Below are 21,354 nucleotides of genomic sequence, written 5' to 3' on the forward strand. Positions count from 1 at the left end.
ATACCTAAATTCCTGGTTATACTGAATGTCTTGATAGCAGGTGTCTTGATTAATATACTTTACAGTGATGAGCTCAGTGTTTAAGACAGTAGGTTCTTAAAAGTACTTATGCTGTTGCATTGAGTTGAACTGAAATAGGTTGGGGATATTTCTTAACATAAATTATGCCCCATAATATGGCATGTGTGCTTTTTGAATGTGGTTCTAACAATTATGTGTATTTTTCATTGTCTTTTTGAAAACATTCCAGTTGCTGAATCATGCTTATTTATTGAAGGACTATTTTGAGCCATGCCATAGGAAAGATATATTAGGATTATACTATCAACATTGGTAAAAAGTTAATTTTTGGCCTGGCATGGTGGCTCACACCTGTAATCCCAGCACTTTGGGAGGCCAAGGTGAGTGGATCACCTGAGGTCAGGAGTTTGAGACCAGCCTGGCCAACATGGTGAAATCCTGTCTCTACTAAAAAAAATACAAAAATTAGCTGGGTTTGGTGGTGGGCGCCTGTAATCCCAGCTACTCAGGAGGCTGAGACAGGAGAATCACTTGAACCTGGGAGGTGAATGTTGCAGTGAGCTGAGATCGTGCCATTGTACTCCAGGCTGGGCGACAAGAGCGAAACTCCGTCTCAAAAAAAAAAAAAAAAAGCAGTTAATTTTTGTGGTACAGTAGACTTTTTTGGAATAATGCATTTAGTGTTTGTGTATGCCTATATGTCTTTATATTTTATTATGTGAAAATTCTCTGGTTTCTTCTATTAATTTTGCTTCCCTCAAAATAACCCACTCATTCTGATTCATGTTAGCCTCTTGCTCTCCTTAAATGGTTGTAATTTTTCTCTGCCCTTTGATTGTAAGATTCCTTAGCGCTAGGTCTGGCTTTTGAGGTCTTTTGAGCAGAACTCAGGTCTGACAGGTTAAGGGAGATCTAATTTTTTCCTAGTCTTGTAGGTTAGTGATCCCTACTGAGACAAGATGAGGTGGAGTAAGAGAGACGTTTCTCCCCTTAGGACTTTCCGGGTGAATGCTGAGTAAAGGTAGGTCAGTCTGCAACAAAGAGATTGAGAACAGTTCAGCCTACCAGCACAGTTTGGGACTGCCAGAGTAAGCAGGATTTACCATATGTAGAAATTATATGTAGCATGTAGCAGATGTGGCCCCTCTCTGCTTGCTAAGGTAATCTACCTTCACCAGGCAGTTGGACCCTTTTGAAGGTTCAGGTTTTACTGCCTGAGTAAATTTCTGTTCTGACCTTTGGGCCCGTGGATCTCTTGCCCCTACATGCTCTCCTTTAGGTACACTGGGCTTGTTTCAGTTTTTGATATGCCATACTGGGGAGAGGGAGCCAAGGGTATGTGTTTACATCTTCCTATTATTGTTTATAGGAAAAGTTTGCTGTTTCTACTGTCTTTCTACGGTTTCTAGGTTTGCAAGGCTTTTTAGTCAATATAGTTTTTTAAATACTTGTTATAGTGTGATGTTATAAAATATGTTTGTTTGTAAAGATGAATATTCTAGCAAATATTCTCTACCAAAAAATTTAAAAATAGCCAGGCATGGTGGCACACACCTGTAGTCCCAGCTACTTGGGAGGGTGAGGCAGGAGGATCACTTGAGCCCGGGAGGCTGAGGCTGAGGCTGCAGTGAGCCCTGATCATGCCACTGTACTCCAACCTGGGCAACAGAGAAAGACGGTGTAAAAAAAAAATATATATATATTTTAAAGATCAACATTTAGTCACATTCATTGTGTGAATTTTTCTGATATTCTTCATAGCTAGTTGGAAAGTATAGGTGGAAATACCTTTCAGAATTGCATGTTTGTTGTTGCTGTTTCATGATGTATCAGTCTCTCATCAAAGAAATGTTCTGTGTGCCTATAACTATCACGTTTACACTTTTCATGTGCTTTCTTAGGGTGGAATTCCTTGACCAATGGCAACCTAGGTGAAGTTTGCTATGGATCCCCTTTGAGCCGATCCTCAATAAAATACCAGAGCAATTACTGTACCCACATTAATGGTCTTCTAATCTCCAACCTTGCATGTAATTGCTACTGTCACATACAATTGCTGTCTGCCCAAGTTTCTTTCCCTGGGGACATTTGTGCCGTGCCTTGATATAGAGTTAGAAAATGAAAAAAGAGAGTTTTTGAAACTTTTTGAGGGTTTGGCTTTTAAATCTGTCTACTTTGAGAATTTAAAACTATAAAATTAAGTCACTTTTTTTTTTTTTTTTTTTTGAAATGGTGTCTCACTCTGTTGCCTAGGCTATAGAGCAGTGGTGCAATCTTGGCTCACTGCAACCTCCGCCTCCTAGGTTCATGTGATTCCCCTGCCTCAGCCTCCCGAGTAGCTGGGACTATAGGCATGTGTCACCACGTCCAGTTAATTTTTTGTATTTTTAGTGGGGACAGGATTTCGCCATGTTGGCCCGGCTGGTCTCGAACTCCTGACCTCAGGTGATCCGCCCGCCTTGGCCTCACCTTTTTTACTTTTGTAGGACTGACCCGAATAAGTCTGACAATAATAAAAGATGATAAAAAAGATTTCAAGGTTCATTGATTGTAATTATATTTCTGAAAAATTAATTATGAATACATTTCCTTTATGGATTAGGACCATATTGGCCACAGTTCAAAAAATGTAATTCTAAGATGGTGTTATTTTTTAAAAAGTATATATAAAAAGTGCATAATCTAGAATTAATTCAATTTTATGGTTGTGGTAATAGGACAAGATCATAATCTAGTGGCTCTAGATTGGGGATTACCTGTTAAAGTAATGCCTTCTTTACCCCAGATTTGGAGAATGAATTCTACAGAGTGAATTTGTCAGCAAATCAAACCTACCTTTTCAAGTATCTAAACTTTTTTTCACTTTTAGGTAATCTTTGTAAAGTGACAATAAGTTTCCTAGTTTCTTTTTTTTTAAATTATACTTTAAGTTCTGGGATACATGTGCAGAACGTGCAGGTTTGTTACATACATATACATGTGCCATGATGATTTGCTGCACCCATCAACCCATCATCAACATTAGATATTTCTTCTAATGCTATCCCTCCCCCTGTCCCCCAACCCCCGATAGGCCCTGGTGTGTGATGTTCCCCTCCCTGTGTCCATGTGTTTTCATTGTTCAACTCCCACTTATGAATGAGAACATGTGGCGTTTGGTTTTCTGTTCCTGTGTTAGTTTGCTGAGAATGATGGTTTCCAGCTTCATCCATGTCCCTGTAAAGGACATGAACTCATCTTTTTTATGGCTGCATAATATTCCATGGTGTATATGTGCCACATTTTCTTAATCCAGTCTATCACTGATGGGCATTTGAGTTGGTTCCAAGTCTTTGCTATTGTGAATAGTGCCTCAGTAAACATACGTGTGCATGTGTCTTTATAGCAGCATGATTTATAATCCTTTGGGTATATACCCAGTAATGGGATGGCTGGGTCAAATGGTATTTCTAGTTCTAGATCCTTGAGGAATCGCCACACTGACTTCCGCAATGGTTGAACTAGTTTACAGTCCCACCAACAGTGTAAAAGTGTTCCTATTTCTCCACATCCTCTCCAGTACCTGTAGTTTCCTAACTTTTTAATGATCGCCATTCTAACTGGTGTGAGATGGTATCTCATTGTGGTTTTGATTTGCATTTCTCTAATGACCAGTGATGATGAGCTTTTTTTCATATGTTTGTTGGCTGCGTAAATGTCTTCTTTTGAGAAGTGTCTGTTCATATCCTTTGCCCACTTTTTGATGGGGTTGTTTTTTTTTCTTGTAAATTTGTTTAAGTTCCTTGTAGATTCCAGATATTAGCCCTTTGTCAGATGGATAGATTGCAAAAATTTTCTCCCATTTTGTAGACTGCCTCTTCACTCTGATGATAGTTTCTTTTGCTGTGCAGAAGCTCTTTAGTTTAATTAGATCCCACTTGTCAATTTTGGCTTTTGTTGCCATTGCTTTTGGTGTTTTAGTCATAAAGTCTTTGCCCATGCCTATGTCCTGAATGGTATTGGCTAGGTTTTCTTCTAGGGTTTTTATAGTTTTAGGTCTTACATTTAAGTCTTTAATCCGTCTTGAGTTAATTTTTGTATAAGGTGTAAGGAAGGGGTCCAATTTCAGTTTTCTGCATATGGCTAGCCAGTTTTCCCAATTCCATTTATTAAATAGGGAATCCTTTCCCCATTGCTTGTTTTCGTCAGGTTTGTCAAAGATCAGATGGTTGTAGATACGTGGTGTTATTTCTGAGGCGTCTGTTCTGTTTCATTGGTCTGTCTCTCTGTTTTAGTACCAGTACCATGCTGTTTTCGTTACTGTAGCCTTGTAGTATAGTTTGAAGTCAGGTAGCGTGATGCCTCCAGCTTTGTTCTTTTTGCTTAGGATTGTCTTGTCTATATGGGCTCTTTTTTGGTTCCATATGAAATTTAAGGTAGTTTTTTCTAATTCTTTGAAGAAAGTCAATGGTAGCTTGATGGGGATAGCATTGAATCTATAAATTACTTTTCACAACATTGATTCTTCCTATCCATGTGCATGGAATGTTTTTCCATTTGTTTATGTCCTCTCTTATTTCCTTGAGCAGTGGTTTGTAGTTCTCTTTGAAGAGGTCCTTCACATCCCTTGTAAGTTATATTCCTAAGTATTCTCTTTGTAGCAGTTTTGAATGGAATTTCACTCATGATTTGGCTCTCTGTTTGTCTGTTATTGGTTTATAGGAAAGCTTGTGATTTTTGCACATTGATTTTGTATCCTGAGACTTTGCTGAAGTTGCTTATCAGCTTTAGGAGATTTTGGGCTGTGACAGTGGGGTTTTCTAAATATGCAATCATGCCATCTGTAAACAGAGACAATTTGACTTCCTCTCTTCCTATTTGAATACCCTTTATTTCTTTCTCTTGCCTGATTGCCCTGGCCAGAACTTCCACTACTATGTTGAATAGGAGTGGTGAGAGAGGGCATCCTTGTCTTCCACCAGTTTTCAAAGGGAATGCTTCTAGCTTTTGCCCATTCAGTATGATATTGGCTGTGGGTTTGTAATAAATAGCTCTTATTATTTTGAGATACGTTCCATCAATACCTAGTTTATTGAGAGTTTTTAGCATCGAAAGCCTTTTCTGCATCTATTGAAATAATCATGTGGTTTTTGTCATTGGTTCTGTTTATGTGATGGATTATATTTATTGATTTGCATATGTTGAACCAGCCTTGCATCCCAGAGATGAAGCCAACTTGATCGTGGTGGATAAGCTTTTTGATGTGCTGCTGGATTCGATTTGCTAGTATTTTATTGAAGATTTTTGCATCAATGTTCATCAGGGATACTGGCCTGAAATTTTCTTTTTCTATTGTGTCTCTGCCGGGTTTTGATATCAGGTTGATGCTGGCCTCATAAAATGAGTTAGGGAGGTTTACCTCTTTTTCTCTTGTTTGGAGTAGTTTCAGAAGGAGTGGTATGAGCTCCTCTTTGTACCTCTGGTAGATTTCGTCGGCTGTGAATCCGTCTGGTTCTGGGCTTCTTTGGTTGGTAGGCTATTAATTACTGCCTCAATTTCAGAACTTGTTATTGGTCTGTTCAGGGATTCGACTTCTTCCTGATTTAGTCTTGGGAGGGTGTATGTGTCCAGGAATTTATCCATTTCTTCTAGATATTCTAGTTTATTTGCATAGAGGTGTTTATAGTATTCTCTGATAGTAGCTTGTATTTCTATAGGATCAGTGGTGATATCCCCTTTATCATTTTTTGTTGTGTCTATTTGATTCTTCTCTCTTTTCTTCATTAGTCTTGCTAGCAGTCTACTTTGTTAATCTTTTCAAAAAATCAGCTCCTGTATTCATTTATTTTTTTGAAGGATTTTTCATATCTCTATCTCCTTCAGTTCTGCTCTGATCTTAGTTATTTCTTGTCTTCTGCTAGCTTTTGAATTTGTTTGCTCTTGCTTCTCTAGTTTTTTTATTATTATTTTTTTTTTTTTTTAATTTTTTGAGATGGAGTCTCACTCCATTGCCCAGGCTGGAGTACAGTGGCATGATCTCGGCTCACCACAACCTTCACCTCCTAGGTTTCAAGTGATTCTCCTGCCTCAGCCTCCCGAGTAGCTGGGACTACTGGCATGTGCCACCATGCCCAGGTAATTTTTGTATTTTTAGTAGAGATGAGGTTTCACTATATTGGCCAGGCTGGTCTCAATCTCTTGACCTCGTGATCTGCCCACGTCAGCCTCCCAAAGTGCTGGGATTACAGGTCTGAGCCACCCACGTAGTTGTTTTAATTGTGATGTTAGGGTGTCGATTTTAGATCTTACCCACTTTCTCCTGTGGGCATTTAGTGCTATAAATTTCCCTCTAAACACTGCTTTAGCTGTGTCCCAGAGATTTTGGTACGTTGTGTCTTTGTTCTCACTGTTTTCAAAGAACTTGTTTATTTCTGCCTTAATTTCATTATTTACCCATTAGTCATTCAGGAGCAGGTTGTTCAGATAGAAATGATCCCAGAAAGTATAGTCTTTCCTAGTTTTTTTAAATGTAGTTTACTGAACACATTTTTTCGTTTTTCTCTGCTTTTTAAATTGAGACATTAAAATTCACCCACTGTGTTCTCCCATTTAAGTGTACAATTCAGTGGTTTTTAGCATATTCATGAAGTTGTACAACCATCATTACAATTCATCTTAGAACATTTTCATCCCCTCAAAAAGAAACTCCATACCCTTTAGCTCTTAGTTTCAGTCTCCTCATTTCCCTCAGCCCTAAGCAACCATTAATCTAGTTTCTGTTTCTATAGATTTGCCTATTCTGGTTTCAAATGGAATATCACATGTAGTCTTTTATGACTGACTTTTTTTTATTAGTATGTTTTCAGGGTGTTCTTTCACATTGTAGCATGTATCAATACTTCATTCCTTTTTATGGATGAATAGTATTCTATTGTATGGATATGCCACATTTTGTTTATCCATTCATCTTTTTTTGGACATTTGGGTTCTTTCCACCTTTTGGCTATTTTGAATAATGTTGCTGTGAACATTTGTGTGCAAGTTTTTGTGTGTACATATATCTTTATTTCTAATGGATATATATCCAGGAGTGGAATTGCTGGATCGAATGGTAATTCTGTGTTTAACTTTGAAGAACCATTGGACTGTCTTCTAAAATGGCTACAACATTTTACAGTCCTGTCAACAGTTTATGAGGGTTCTGATTTATTTTCTGCCTTTTTGATTATAGCCATCCTAGTGGGTCTGAAATGGTATCTTGTTGTGATTTCAATTTGCATTTCCCTGATGACTGATGATATTGACCACCTTTTAATGTACACATTGGCCATTTGTATATCTTTTTTAAGTTACATTTCCCTTTCTTCTCTTGTTGTAAGCTTGTAATCTCATTATTAGAATGAATTTATTGGTTATTTAGACTAATTTTCTGTCTCCAGATTATTCTAGCATACAGTCTTTTAGCTTCTATTGGAAGACTCTTAATGAAGGGAAATTTACTATTTGTGAAGAAATTGGCCCAATTTTTGAAGAACTCCAGTTGTTAGAAGCTTCTTTTTATATTAAGCCAAAATTTATTTCACTGTTTTGGTATCGTTATTGTTTTCTAATCTGTTATATTTTTGCTTTTTAGGCCCACATAGACGATGTTCAGTTTTTTATATGAGTCTTTCAGAAGTTTTTTTTGTTTGTTTGTTTTGTTTTGTTTTGTTTTGTTGACAGAGTCTCACTGTCGCCCAGGCTGGAGTGCAGTGGCGCAATCTCGGCTCATTGCAAGTTCCACCTCCTGGTTTCACGCCATTCTTCTGCCTCAGCCTCCCGAATAGCTGGGACTACAGGCGCCTGCCACCACGCCTGGCTAATTTGTTTGTATTTTTTAGTAGAGACGGAGTTTCACCGTGTTAGCCAGGATGGTCTCGATCTCCTGACCTCGTGATCTACCTGCCTCGGGCTCCCAAAGTGCTGGGATTACAGGCGTGGGCCACCGCACCCGGCCGAGTCTTTCAGAAGTTTTAAGACAGCTTTTAAGTCTCCTCATCTCCAGGCCAAATATTTCTAATTTCTAAAATTGTTCTTCATCTTCTTCACCATCAAGTCCCACTACCTTCCCAGTCATTCTTGTGTGAACAAATTTCAGTTTCTCAACACCTCTTTTAGAGTATGGCCTTTGGAATTGAACAGACTGTTTTAGGCATAGTGTGACCACTACAGAATAGAACTTTTCTCTCTTTAGAACACTATACTTGCACTGAGTGTGGCTTAAAATTACCTTAACACTTCTTGCAACCACATTACAATGTTAATTATTCTTTAACTTTCAGTAAACTAAAATCCTGTCTTTTTTTATACATTCTGTTATGCAATGTCTGTTGTGTACTAAGTTCAGTACTTTATGTGTACCCGTATTAAATTTCATTTTATTTTATTCAACATCTTATTCCCACATTGAAGATTTTTGGGGTGGGAGGGTCCTGAATGTGACATCTAGTGTGTCAACTGTCTTTCATTGACCCTGTCATCAGGAAATTAGATTAGCATGCTTTTTTTTTAAGTTTTTTTTTTTTTTTAATTTAAGTTCTAGGGTACATGTGCACAACGTGCAGGTTTGTTACGTAGGTGAACATGTGTCATGTTGGTTTGCTGCACCCATTAACTTGTCATTTGCATTAGGTGTTTCTCTTAATGCTGTCCCTCCCCCGGCCCCCCACCCTATGACAGGCCCCGGTGTGTGATGTTCCCGACCCTGTGTCCAAGTGTTATCATTGTTCAGTTCCCACCTATGAGTGAGAACATGCGGTGTTTGGTTTGGGAGGCCGAGGAGGGCAGATCACTTGAGGTCAGGAGTTCAAGACCAGCCTGGCCAACATGGTGAAACCTTGTCGCTACTGAAAATACAAAAACTAGCCGGGCGTGGTGGCGGGCACCTGTAATCCCAGCTACTCAGGAGTCTGAGGCAGGAGAATCACTTGAACCTGTGGTGGAGGTTACAGTGAGCTGAGATCACACCACTGAACTCCAGCCTGGGTGACAGAGTGAGACTCTGTCTCAAAAAAAAAAAAAAAAAAGTGCGAGTTGTAGGTCAGTGATATGTTGCTCCATTTTGTATCCATATGGGTTGCTTGCACATTTAGTTTATGGAATGTAGATAATGGGCCTGCACATCATAGCTTCAAGAAAGTCTAAGAAATAAGATTTTGAGAATTCTGCTTTAGAAGTTGGGATTCACAATTTCGGAAACTATTAAAATGTTGAGATAGTATTCATACTTTGGTAAGCTACAAATAACTGATGTTCACTGAACTTGTGTTGTCGGTCTCTAAATCTCTCTTTCATGAAATCATGCAACTAAGATAGTTGCATGGAGACAAAAATAATGGAAAAGAGAATGGAATGGAAACATACCAACTTTAGCAATACTAATCTATTTATTTGTGTATTCTTATTCATGTGTTACATTAAAAATTATTTATGGTATTTTAATTCTGGGAAGATGGTAGTGGCTGTAGCATAGTTTTTGAATAGTCCTGCTTCCTTAACAGAATAACTAGGATAGCATAATCAAAAGCTCTTGAGCAATATCTGTAACAAAATTAGTTGATTAGAGAAAATAGGGACAAACCACCAACAGCTACCAGATTTATATTTTTTAAAAAATGAAAGAAAAAAGATTTGTGTGGCATTGGCATCTCTTTAGAAGGAAGCAGAAGGAAGCAGTAGAGTACCTATGAGTACCTTACTGTCTTGAGAATGGCAGATTTCTAAAATAGCCAACAGGTAAAGCTAAAAGGGGTTTTTATGCACTTCAATTCGTGGCTGAGTACAAGAGGTTCATGGTAAGGTTCTCTAGAGCTGCCTGGGCTCTAAGCTTCTAAAATTAACTAGCCAAAACTTTCTTCCAGTATAAAGCTTCATACTAAGAGCAATCTACTGGGAATTTAATCAAAATCAAGTAGGACAACAAGGACAATAAAACAAGGACAACAAGGACAATAAAGACAAAAGGAAAAAGAAGAACCAGAGGGGGCAAGAGCTAAGTATCCTAGGGGCCAAAATTTTTACCACTTCATGAAAACAATAGAAAAGGGAGATAGAGATCTAAAAATCTATCCTGACCTATGTTTCTGTCTTAAAAATTTAAGAACATTAAATTTAGGTAAAGATGACCAACAAAAAAGATTGTTGTTGAATCTCATACCAAGTTGCAATAGTTAAGGATTGTATGTTTTTCTTATAATATCCAGAAGTTATATTATTGGTGAAAATAATTAATATGTGCTTAATATTTTTATGGGTCTTGGTAGGATTGCCATATACTTTCCAAAAGACTAATACCATTTTACAAGGCCATTAGGGCCATTAGCTTATTAGTACCTGTTTCACTGTAATTTTACTACCTTATTTATTCTAATGTAGCTAGTTAAAAATTCATTGTTCATTGTTGCTTTAATTTGCATTTTGCAAATTATTAAGGGATGTTAAGCATTTTCCCAAGTATTGGTGTATGTGAGTAGAACCCTAAACCCGTGGGTAACTTCAAGTATCTAACTGTTGCCTACTTATAATCATGGTCTGTTTTTCCATTGGGTCTTAATGATTTTTTTTTTTTTGTACACATGAGATCATTTGGATACATTATAGAAATATTAACCATTTGTTTTGCTTGCTTAAAATACAGTTTCTTCTTTTCCTGTTTATTTTTGAGACGTTATTACAGAAATGCTGGTTTAAATATTTGAATCTTTTGATGTTTTATGATTTCCTTTGGTGTTTAAAATCCAAAAAAAGTTATAATTTCTGAACAGCTATGATAAATACTATATTCAAGATAATTTTCTAAAGAAAATCTAAATTTTGATCAGTGTTATATTTCTAGAAAATTAGTCATGATAACCTGAAGGTAGTTTTCCATGATAGCCATTTTAAAACAGTGTTAAATTGAGTAAAAATACTAACAAATACAAATGACTTACATATTGCGCCTTAGTTTTAAAGTGTGCTAGAACCAAGACAATTGACAAAAGCCAAGAAATCGACAAGAGTAATATAATATTTATTCTTAAATTCTATTGTGGGGTGGTAGAAAGCAATTTACCATTTTTGGTTTGTTGTTACAAAGTGATGACATTTGCTTGGTGGACTATAAGAGAATCTTCGGAGTTCTGTTGACCATATTAATTATATGTAAAAATTATCTCATATTTTTGTGGTGTAAAGTGTTTGGTTAAAAAAAAAGTGTTCTTCAGTCTTTTAATCTTTAAAAAATGTGTTAGCTAGTGTATGTAGTATATATACAAAAAATATTAGGAAAGGCTGAAATTTGGAGGATTGGATAAAATACTTGTTCATATCATTTCTGTTCTCATTGCTTTTATTTAAAATTATTTTCCAATGCTAATTTAAGCATTTATGCAACATTTCTAGAGAACTGACATTTTTATAAATGTCTGGGTTTTTTTGTTTGTTTGTTTTGGGATGGAGTCTCACTCTATCACCCAGGCTGGACTGTCGGGGGTTATCTCAGCTCACTACAACCTCTCCCTCCTGGGTTCAAGCAATTCTCCTGCTTCAGCCTCCCAAGTAGCTGGGATTACAGATGTGCACCACCACGCCCAGCTAATTTTTGTATTTTTAGTAGAGATGGGGTTTTACCATGTTGGCCAGGCTGGTCTCAAACTCCTAACCTCAGGTAATCCGCCTGCCTCTGCCTCCCAAAGTGCTAGGATTACAGGCATGAGACTGCACCTGGCTAAATGTCTGTTTTTTAAAGGTTGTAGGAGATGATTTTTAAAAATATTGCTGTGTGTTTGTAATTTTAAGAGAAACAGGTTAAAAACATACATTTATGGAGTTCCCCTTTCTTGAAAAATTTTATAAATTGAAAAATTTTATAAATATTACTGTTATAAGTAGCAATCAACAATATTTTCATGGTAGTTTTCTTTTTAATGCTGTGACAAATGGTAGATGAGATGAAACCAATATTCTTATTTTTCTACTTGAAATGAATAGCTATTCATGTTTCAGGAAAAAAAAATTTAGTATTTCAAAAGGATTATCAGAAAAGTGTTCCTCTTTTAAGGGTTTAGAATGATAGTATTAATCTATCAACCAAATTATGCATAATTTATCAGAATAATTTTGCTTCAAAAATGTTTAAAGTTTTCTCTTTGAACTAATGGAGTACTTTATGTAAACATTTTAAAAGTACACTTAAGGCTGGGTGTGGTGGCTCACACCTGTAATCTCAGCACTTAGGGAGGCTGAGGTGGTTAGATCGCTTGAGCCCAGGAGTTAAAGACCAGCATGGGTGACATGGTAAAACCCTGTCTCTACCAAAAATACAAAAAAAAAAAAAAAAAATTATCCCGGCGTGATGGTGCTTGCTTGTGGTCCCAGCTACTTGGGAGGCTGAGGTGGGAGGGGATCCCTTGAGCCTGGGAAGCAGAAGTTGAATGAGCCAAGATCACCCACTGTACTCCAGCCTGGGTGACAGAATGAGACCCCATCCCCCCCCAAAAAAAGTACACTTAAGAAACAGACAAAATTTTAATTTAGAATATTGTCAGTATGTAATAATGGTTTCCAAAATAGCTTGGAGAAGTAATATAATTTAATTTAATAGAACACAGGCTTTGGAATATCAAAGGATCTTTGTGTGAATCCCAATTCTGCCACTTATGTGGCATTGGATACTTCACCTCTTTTCAGTTTTTGAATCTGTAAAATAAATATTTACTTATATTTCATCAAATCTTTTTTTTTTCTTTTGTAGAGACAGGGTCTCACCATGTTGTCTAGGCTGGTTTTGAACTCCTGAGCTCAAGTGATCCTCCTTCCTCAGCCTTTCAAAGTGCTGGAATTAAAGGCATGAGCCACTGCACCTGGCCAAATCTAAGGCAGATATTTATTCAGTTTTTAATATTTTTGAAATCTGTATGAGTCTTAGATAGTGTATTATATTTAGTTGGCTAGTTTTTCTTTCTGAACATTACAGAAAATAATGGTGCTTCTTATAATTGAGGATATCTTAGATTAAATAAAATACAGTGATAATGCCAGCTTTATAGACTCGTTTTGAAGTGGAAATTGGATAGTATAAGCACATAGAAAATATTCCTTAAGTATTAGTTTTCTTTCTCTTTTTCTTATAACGAAGTATGTTAGAGTTTTTATGATTGGTTTGTTTGGGGAATTTGTTGTTGTTTTATCAAGGGAATCAGAAGTTTAGAGCTATTAGGTAAAGACCGTAGGTCAATATTTTAGGTCCCCACATCACAACATCTTGTATCTATATTGCTGAAACACTTTTGCGTTGGAGAAATGGCCATGTTTTGGGCAATAATAATTATTGTATTAGCTAACACTTACAAAATGGCCACTTTGCACTGGATACTGTTTTATTTATGTATAAATATAAATAGGTATGAAATAGGTACTATTATTCCCATTTTTACAAATGAGGAAACTGAGGCAAAGAAGTAGATTAATTTTCCCAGCATTCTACAGTTAGACTATAAATGAATTAAACAAAACAGTAAAACAAATCCAAAAAAGGTAGCACACAGAAGCAAGAAAACTCTTTGCATAGATTAGCTTGATAATCTTAGGAATAGAAGAAAAAGTTTCACAAGGCTTTAAATCTTGACTCTAAAACTAAGGTGGAGTCTGAATCAAGTGATAAAGATTTAGCCAACAACTTATCCTTTCCCTTTTGAGTGAAGGAGCATTTTAGTTTCTCAACTAATAGAGTCTCAGGCAATATAAGAACTGGCAAATTTTATCCTGTTCGCTGCCAAATTGGATTCTATTTAATTGCTGATGCAACATAAAAGTGACTTAATGGATTTTGAGTAGAGAGAAGTGGAATAAACTTCTAAGACTCTATGAAAGAAATTTCACTGGAGTGGATATCAAGAGGGTAAAGTAGCCAAAGTTTATCCACTCTGGTAGATGAAGTGTATAGAAAGGAAAACTAACGCATCTTTGGCATCTTTATTCTGGATTCAATCTGATAAAGGCAGGTTATTTTTAAAATATTATTTCTGCCTAAGATATAATCTTTTTATTTCCCCACAAAACATTGTGACCATGTGTATTCTAACATGTGTATTTGTGCAGTTGCATTAGAAAGAGGAACTAATCCCAGGAAAGGGGAATGTATTTAGAATATACCATAATCAAATTATGGGGTCAGTTTTTTTTCTAAAGATTTTAATTAAAAGTACCTTCTTTTTTTTTTTTTTTTTTTTTTTTGGAGAGACGGAATCTCACTCTGTCGCCCAGACTGGAGTGCAGTGGCCTAAAAGTACTTTATTTCTTATTTTTAAAAATATTCATTATGTCTGTTTATGAGTGAAAAAATGAAAATAACCTAATATACAACTGTTAGATAATGGTTAAGTAAATTATATTACATTACTGCATGGAATATTATGCTGAGTTTAAAATTAATGTTTGTAGGACTTATGTTCCTGGGAATGGTGGAGTAACAGGGACGAGATTTACCCTTTTGCCAAAAACAAGAAGAAAACCAGATGCATGGCTAAAATTACTGGATGAAACAGTAATTTTCAGACATTGTATTATAAGTAGTGTAAAGTTACAAAAGAAGGGAAATGGCCAGGCACGATGGCTCACACCTATAATCCCAGCACTTTGGGAGGCCGAGGCAGGCAGATCACGAGGTCAGGAGATCGAGACCATCCTGACTAACACAGTGAAACCCTGTCTCTACTAAAAATACAAAAAAAAAAAAAAAATTAGCTGGGCGTGGTGGCGGGTGTCTGTAGTCCCAGCTACTCGGGAGGCTGAGGCGGGAGAATGGTGTCAACCCAGGAGGCGGAGCTTGCAGGGAGCCAAGATTGCACCACTGCACTCCAGCCTGGGCGACAGAGTGAGACTTCATCTAAAAACAAAACAAAACAAAAAAAACAAGCTGTGCCTTGCAGGTGCGTCCATTTATTACCTGGCAGCATTTTCCAGGCTGCAAGGAGGGGGATCCCAAAATGGCCTGGCAGTCTCACCATTTTGAACTAGAATTTGCTGGGCTGAATACCAGAGAGGATGATCCTATATTGACAGTTCCAGAGGTCTGCAGAGGGGTCCCTTTGGCTGAATACTGATCTATGCATGTATAAGAGGAAACTATTAATAACAGGCCGGGGAAAGAAACATAAGAAAGCAGTAGGCCAATTTCTGGAGCTGACATAGGACTGAGAATATTTTGTTTCCTACCAGTCAGGAGTAGAATGAAAATGTAATATGTGGGGCATATGGTAGAGGCTTCAGAAGGGTTTCACTTCAGTAGCTGTGCTAAATTAAATGCTATATCAAAGGCTGCTTTGCCCTTGCCTTAACACTGCTTAAAATTGAGCCTTAAAAGGATCAGACTAATTCCAAGTAACTTAATGCATGCCAAAACAAAGTCCAACATAATTTAAAGGAACACAACAAAATCCAGCAAGCAAGAATGTAAAATTTATTACAATGCCTTGCTTACAATAGAGGTCTTTAAAGCTTGCCAAAAAGGAAAAACAAAAAGTGGGGGCAGGAAAATATGACCCAGGAGAAAAACCTGTCAATAAAAGTAGATGGTGGAAATGATAAAGATGATAAAATAACAGACAAGGACATGAAAACACTTACTTTACAAATATATACTATATATTCAAGAAAGTAGAGGAAAAAGTGAACATATGTAGAGAGAAATGGAAGATACAAAAGTATCAAAATGGAACTTTTAGGGAAAAATATATCTGAAGTAAAAAATATACTGGATATGATTAACAGCAGATTAGACATTGCATAAGATCAGTGAACTTGAAGCTCGAAGATGGAGCAAGTGAAACTAATCAAAATGAAGCACAGAGCATAAAAAGACTGAACAAAAAAAGAACAGAACTTCAATGAGCTGTGGGAAAATACAAAGCAATGTAGCATTCATATAATTGGAGACCCAGAAAGGAGAAAAACAGTGAGAGAAGACAGAAACAAAATTTAGTTAATAATGGCTGAAATTTCAAACAGTTCATAAACTATAAACCAGAGTTTTTCAATCTTTGCTCCATTGATATTCTGGGCCAGAAAATTCTTCTTTATGGAGGATATCCTGTACATTGTAGGACATTTAGCAGTGACTCTGTTCTCTATTCACTAGATGTCAATAGCACTGCATAGTGTGACAGCTAAAAAATTGCCCCAGACATGCCAAATATCTGTGGATGGAGATGGCAAAAAAAAAAAGTGCCCCTAGTTGAGAGTCACTGCCATAAACCCATAGATCCAAGAAGCTCAATGAACCCCATGCAGAAGAAATGTAATGAAACCATACAATACATAACAAATTGTTGAAAGCCAGTGAAAAAGAGAAAAAAGCAGACAGAAAACATGATGAAGATAAACAAGGTAGAACTACAGCAGACTTCTTTTCAGAAATCTGAAGTCAATAGGTTGACAACAAAAGGAAAAGACGATCAACCTGTAATTCTATACTCAGTTATAATAGCTTTCAAAAATGAAGGTAAACTTTACTTAACATAATGGGTATTTATGAAAAACCCAGAGGTAGATCAGGAATAAGACAAGGATGCTTGCTTTCACCACTCCTGTTCAACACTGTATACATAAATTCTAACCAGAGCAATTAGACAAGAAAAGTAAAGAAACAGCATCCAAATTGGAAAGGAGGAAATAAAAATGTTAATCGGTGACATGATCCTACACAGTATATAGAAAATCCAGAGAATCCACAAAGACACGGCTAGAGTTAATATGTTAATTCAGCAAAGTTGCAAGATACAAGATCATAAGATCAGCATGCAGAAATCATTGTGTTCTTTAGACCATCAGCGGATACTCTGAAATGGAAACAAACAAAAAAATTCCATTTACAATAGCCTTCAAAAGAATTAAAAACAAAAACCTGGGAATTTTAACCAAGGATGTGAAAGATTTTAGACTGAAAACTATATTGCCGAAAGAAATTAAAGAAAACCTAAGTTAATGGAAATTCATCTTGTGTTCATGGATTGGAAGATTTAATTTTATTTAGATGGCAGCACTGTCCAAGTCAAACTGATTTATATGGAATTGCAAAGGGCCCCAAATAGTCAAAGTATTGAAAAAGAGCAAAACTTGTGGATTAAAACTTTGCTATTTCAAAATTTACTATAAAGCTACAGTAATTAAAACAGTATGGTACTGGTATAAGGATAGACATATGGAAAAGAATTGAGAGTGCAGAAATGAACTCTCAAGTTTATGGTCAGTTGATTTTCAACAGGGCCACTTCATACCCAGTAGGGTGTCTGCAGTAAAAAAGATAATAAGTTTTGGCAGGGATGTAGAGACATTGAAACTGTCTTAGATTGCTGCTAGGACTGTACAATGGTGCAGCTGCCATAAAAGACAGTTTGGTGGTTCCTCAAAAAGTTAAAAATAGAATTACCAATTCTTTTGGGTATATACAGGAGTGGAATTGCTGGGTAATTTGGTACTCAAATACCTGTATACAAATGATCATAGCAGCAGTATTCACAATAGCCAAAAGTGCAAACAACCCAAATGTCCATTAACTGATGAGTGGATAAGCAAAATTTGGCATTTTGCTTATATACATATAATAGACTATTAATCATAAAAAGGAATGAAGAACCAATACATGCTATAATATAGATGAGCCTTGAAAACATTAAACCAAGTGAGAGGCCAGACATGAAAGATTACATAGTGTATGATTCAATTTATATGAAATATCCAGAATGGTTAAATCCATAGAGACAGAAAGCAGATTGGTGTTGCCAAGGTTTTGGGGGAGAGGGGAATGGGGAGTGACTGCTTAGTGGGTTCAAGGCTAAAGGTTTGGGGGAGAGGGGAATGGGGAGTGACTGCTTGGTGGGTTCAAGGCTAAAGGTTTGGGGGAGAGGGGAATGGGGAGTGACTGCTTGGTGGGTTCAAGGCTAAAGGTTTGGGGGAGAGGGGAATGGGGAGTGACTGCTTAGTGGGTTCAAGGCTTTTTGGGGAGAATAACAAATATGTTGTGGAACTAGATGCAGTTGGTTGCACAATATTGTGAATGTATTAAATGTCATTCAATTGTACATGTTAAACTGGTTAATTTTATGTGAATCTCATGTCAATACAAAAAGAAGTAAACGTGAAATAAAGACTTTTCAAGGCTGGATCTGGTGGCTCATGCCTGTAATCCCAATACTTTGGGAGGCTGAGATGGGCAGATCACTTGAGGTCAGGAGTTCAAGACCAGGCTGAACAACACATTGCAACCCCATCTCTACTAAAAATGCAAAAAGTAGCCGGGTGTCATGGTGGGCATCTGTAATCCCAGCTACTCTGGAGACTGAAGCAGGAGAATCGCTTGAACCCAGGAGGCAGAGGTTGTAGTGAGCTGAGATTGCACCACTGCCCTCCAGCCTGGGCCACAGAGTGAGACTTCATCTAAAAAATAAAAATAAATAAATAAAAACTTTTTCCAAATAAACAAAAGCAGGTAATTCATTGCCAACTGAGCTGAACTATAGTAAATTTTAAAGGAACTTCACATGAAAGGAAAATTATATAAGATGGAAATTTGGACCTCCATAAAGGAATGACGAGTCCTGGAAGTGCTAAATATATGGGTAAATTTAAAGACTTTTTTAAAATTTTAAAATATCTTTAAAAGATCACTGAACTTCCAGTTTCAGCCTCAACATGTGAAGAACCTGCAAGTTATCAGTCCTCTCCTTAACAATAACAGTAATCTGACCAAACTGAAAATCAAAGACTGTTCTAGATCCATCAGAGATTGAGGTACCAGTTCAAACTGCCATCCCCAAAACTGGAGAGACAGGTGAATACAGAGAATCATAACCAAGATAACAGAAGATGCTTGGGCCATAAACTGGTAGAAACACTTCAATGGTAATGGATGAATTGCTTGAGGCTGAGTGTGGACTAGGGAGTCAAAAACTCCTCCCCAGTATTTTTTTTTTTTTTTTTTTTTTTTGAGACAGAGTCTCGCTGTGTCGCCCAGGCTGGAGTGCAGTGGCGCAATCTTGGCTCACTGCAAGTTCTGCCTCCTGGGTTCCACCATTCTCCTGCCTCAACCTCCTGAGTAACTGGGACTTCAGGCGCCCACCACCATGCCCAGCTAATTTTGTTGTTGTTTTATTTTTAGTAGAGACGGGGTTTCACCATGTTAGCCAGGATGGTCTCGATCTTCTGACCTTGTGATCCACCCGCCTCGGCCTCCCCCAGTGCTGGGATTACAGGCGTGAGCCCCCACACCCGGCCCCTTCCCAGTCTTAGTAGGGCCTTCCACTTTGGTAGGTTTTATCTCCCAGAATCCCATTTACGGTAAAGATTCAAGAAAAATCTTGTGTTTTGGGCCAGGGGAAGGAGCATATAGTTAACACTACTGAGTTAAATACCAAAAATGGTTAAAATGGTAAATTTTATGTTTACAACAATTTAAAATTTTTAAAAAGAAATGAGCTATTAGACCATGAAAAGACATGGAGGAACCTTAAATGCATAATGCTAAGTGAAAGAAGCCAATCTGAAAAGGCTGCATACTGTATGAGTCTAATCATTTGACATTCTGGAAAGAGTAAAACAAGGCAGTGAAAAGATCACTAGTTGCCGTGGGTTCAGAGTATGGAGGAGAGTGGGGAGGGAGGGAAGGGTGAATAGGTAGAGTACGGGATTTTTAGGGCAGTGAAACTATTCTGAATGGTACCGCAGTGGTGGGTACATGTCATTATATGTTTGTCAAACCCATAGAATGTTCAATACAAGAGTGAACCCTAATGTAAACTATGGACTTTCATTAATAATAGTGTATTAATATAGGCTCATCAGCTGTAACGAATGTGCCACTCAATGCAAGATGTTAGTAATGGGGGCAGTGGGTGGGAGAGTTGTATACATGTGAGAGGTATGAGATAACCCTATTTTTTGTTCATTTTTCTGTAAACCTAAACTTGCTTTAAAAAGAAGGCTAAATAAAAAAGAAAAAAGAACTATACTTATTTTTTTGAACTACCACATAACTCTTAATTAGTAGTCTTTATTTCTTTATTTCTTTATTTCACAGCAAATAATTACCAAGTGGACCATAGCTATCTCTTCCCAATTGTCTATTTCACTTTAAGAGAGTCAATGAATGGCGCCAATAGAAGCTATGATTGTCTCATGAACAACCTTGTCTTCTTGCTTCTTAAATGGTTATGTCCTTTGCCTATTCTATTTAAGACACCCTGTACCTTAAATAGAGTAGGCAAAGGACAGAAACATTTTAAGTTCTCTAACACAGCAGTCCCCACCCTTTTTGGCACCAGGGACTGGTTTAGTGGAAGACCATTTTTCTGCAGCAGGGATTAGGGGGCCGGTGTTGGAGGGGGATGGTTTCAGGATTAAACCATTTGACTTCAGATCATCAGGCATTAGATTCTCATAAGGAGTGTGTAACCTAGACCCCTCACATGTGCAGTTCACAATAGTCTTCACAGTCCTGTGAGACTCTAATGCTATTGCTGATCTCACAGGAGGTGGAGCTCAGGTGGTAATGCTTGCTCAACCGCCGCTCATCTCCTGCTGTGCGGCCAGGTTCCTGACAGGCCATGTATTGCTACTGGCCTGCGGCCCAGGGGTTGGGGACCCCTACTCTAACATTCTGTGCATACCCTCATCATAGGGCCTTTGCACTGGCTTTTTCCTATGGCTGGAACAATCTACTCCAGATAGCTGCAAGACTCACTTCTTCACTTCCTTTGTCTTTATTCAAAGGGCCTTCTCTAGAAGGCTTTCCCCAACCATCTTATTCCAAATTATAACCTTGTTCCTGGACCTGTTTTTTTTTTTCATAATACTCTTTAGGTTTTAATATTGGAAAACTTATTCATTTACTGTCTGTCTCTGTCAGACCTAACCTGATTTTTGTGTGACGATTTTGTATCCTGCAACTTTGCTGAATAACAGATTGGGTGGGATCTTTAGGATTTTTTTACATATAAAATCCTGTTGTCTGTGAACAGATAACTTTACCTCTTCGTTTCCAATTTGGATGCCATTTTAGGAAAAACTTTCAAACCGTGTTTTTCCTCTGCTCTCATACCACTACAACAACAGAAGACTTCTGTGACCAAATACATGGGGATTTCTCCCCAACATTATGTGAGCAGTTCTGCAGCAGACACCAACTGGGTATCCTCCTAATCAGTTCTGACACTAGGTGCCTAGAGATAGTGTCAGATTCCACAGGTTGAGGACTCAGTCCCCAGGACTGCCTCCCACCCCTTGACCAGTCACAAGCCCCGGTCTCCAGAATTTCTTACCAACTGGCTTCAAGTTGTGGTT

At 37.5% G+C, this 21,354-nt stretch overlaps 1 protein-coding gene and 1 non-coding gene across 2 annotated transcripts in view; both read left to right on the plus strand.

Moving 5' to 3' along the window:
- ACBD6 (acyl-CoA binding domain containing 6) overlaps nt 1-21,354 on the plus strand; it is a 214,518-nt gene that overhangs the window by 44,158 nt on the left and 149,006 nt on the right. The gene's annotated exons all lie outside the window — the stretch shown is intronic.
- MIR3121 (microRNA mir-3121) lies at nt 20,194-20,305 on the plus strand. The gene has a single exon (NR_106646.1). It is a non-coding gene; the product is annotated as a microRNA mir-3121 (primary transcript).

Source organism: Pan troglodytes, chromosome 1, assembly GCF_028858775.2.
Source record: "Pan troglodytes isolate AG18354 chromosome 1, NHGRI_mPanTro3-v2.0_pri, whole genome shotgun sequence".
Lineage (NCBI taxonomy): Eukaryota > Metazoa > Chordata > Mammalia > Primates > Hominidae > Pan > Pan troglodytes.